Source organism: Urocitellus parryii, chromosome 4, assembly GCF_045843805.1.
Source record: "Urocitellus parryii isolate mUroPar1 chromosome 4, mUroPar1.hap1, whole genome shotgun sequence".
Classification (NCBI taxonomy): Eukaryota; Metazoa; Chordata; class Mammalia; order Rodentia; family Sciuridae; genus Urocitellus; species Urocitellus parryii.
In genome coordinates this window covers 60,210,144-60,212,539 of record NC_135534.1, presented here as the reverse complement: position 1 = coordinate 60,212,539, position 2,396 = coordinate 60,210,144, and the positions used below count along the sequence as shown (strand labels likewise).

Here is a 2,396-nt window from a genome sequence, read left to right as displayed (position 1 = left end):
CTTTCACAATGTGTCTAGTGGATCTCAGAAACCAATCTGTGGTTATTCTGCCCCTTCCAAAATGTTTAGCTGGACTAGACATACTTGGAAACTGGCATAATTCCTCTCTATTTGAGAGAGGACTCCAAGTTTTGTTCTGTTTAGTCATTCACCTGATTGAATGAGTCCCAGCCACATCATGGAGGGTGTAGTTTTGGTTATGCAGCCAATACATTTTAAGACTCCAGTAAACTTGTGTCTTGGTTTGGCTGACTTGAACCACAGTAAGATTTTATCCCTGAAACATGATTTTAATACTCATTATAGAAATAGATGATACTTACTTTTGTAATAATAAGATTTGCATTTATCTAGGAACAAATATTTACTAGGTAAATTTATTTCCAATTTGATACTGCACATAAGCAAGAAAACATTTTGTGTTTAGTGTCAAATTCTGTAAAACATTTACTCTATTGAAGCTTGATGACACACATATTTCCCCTCTCAGAAGAGTGTAAAGGGAGAAAATTTGAAGACTATCTCCAAATTAAGTATGAACAGTCAAACCTCCTTACAAAAAAATATCATCACCACCCGATCTCGGATCTGCTTGGTTCTTATCCCATAAATAAGGGGGTTTAGAGCAGGGGGGATAATCACATATAAGTTAGCAAGGAGGATGTGGATATAACGTGGAATATTGTGGCCAAATCGGTGGGTCAGAAAGGAGAAAAAGGCTGGGGTGAAGAATGCTAAGATGACGCGCACACGTGGGAACCACAGGTATTGAGAGCTTTACGCCTGGCCTCCCAGGATGGGAGTTTAAAGACAGCATGGAGAATCTTCACATAGGAGACAGCAATCAAAATAACATCCAAAAGGATCATAGAGATAAGAATTAATCCAAATAATATGTTGACCTTTATGCTGACACAGGCCAGATGGGCAATGCCCATGTGCTCACAGTAGGTATGGGGTATGACATGGTGTCCACAGAATGACAACCTTAGAAGGAGAAATATAAGTGGAAAAACCAAAACAAAATTTTTCAACATTCCTATCCCAACAATAAAACAAATTGTTCTGTTGGTGAGAATTGTGTTGTATCGGAGAGGGTGGCAAATAGCAACGTAGCTATCAAAGGCCATGGCTACAAGCATGAATGTTTCTATGCCTGTGAACAGGTGTATGAAGAACATTTGAGCTAAGCAGTCCCTGAAAGCAATTTCTCTGAAACCAAACCAGAATATGCCCAGCACTTTGGGGATAGTTGCAGTGGACAGGCCCAAATCAGTCAGAGCCAAAATGGCCAATAAATAGAACATGGGCTGATGAAGGCTGTGCTCAATCTGGATCACCAAAAGAATGGTGGCATTCCCCAGGAGGGCAATCAGATACACTGTGCTGAATGGGAAGCCAAGCCAGAGCTGCATATTTTCCAGTCCTGGGATTCCCAACAACAGAAAAGAGGAGGGGTGAATACATGAGCTATTTGCTGGTGACATGCTGGCAAGGGCCTCTGACGGGCTCACTCATTTGAAGGGCGCTCTGCAGGTCTTCTCAATGCTTCACTGATATTACTAATTCTGAATAAGAACAAAAAAAATGTAGTTAATTCATTTTATCTTGGAATGCAAGAAAGATTCATCACTATATATGGCAAAAGAAGGAAAATGTTCTTAATAAATCACTTATTATTTAAACATTCATTAGATACTCTGAGTTTAGTTAGATAATAAACCAAACCTAGTGATAATATGAAACCAACTAGCTGGTAGATGTTTCTACATTGAACTCCATTTTAAAAAAAATATTTACTTATAAATTGAGAGAAGATTTACACTTTGCTATCTGACTGATAAATGATTACAACCTAGAAACATATGTAACAGTATAGGTTTTCAAAGCATCCAAAACCATTTACTTAACTAGAAATATGAGACTGATATACACCTCTGTGAATTTCCACATATACTCAATCACCTTCATTTCTGATCCTTAACATAACCTCTCTCTCTCTGACTCAATCAGCTTATACAGAACTTTCATCAAAATCTAAATTTTTTGCTACTTTTTGATTTGTGCTGCTATTTTTTATGTTTTCATCAATTGATGAAGACATTGTCTTCATTCTTTGAAATAAGAACCTTGCCTTATGAGGCCATCAATTTCAGAAAACCAATATGACAATTAACCTTAGATATGAAACCAACAATTGTTAGACACATTCAGGAATAAAGCATTAACACTTCAGGCTCCCTGTTTATTTCCTATATTCCTTACAGCAACATCTGAGCTCATTCCATTTCTAACTACTCTCTATCATAGCAAGATTTATTCCTAAATGGGAATCATGGCCATTATCATTCTTGTTATCAGTATCATTGTTATTAGAAGAAAGAGAAGAATTATTA

The 2,396-nt window shown here is 37.1% G+C and overlaps 1 pseudogene; it reads right to left on the bottom strand.

Annotated features, from left to right (window-relative positions):
• Window positions 1–543: 543 nt before the first annotated feature.
• LOC113177870 (olfactory receptor 52E8-like) lies at window positions 544–1,487 on the bottom strand (annotated as a pseudogene).
• Window positions 1,488–2,396: the final 909 nt, after the last annotated feature.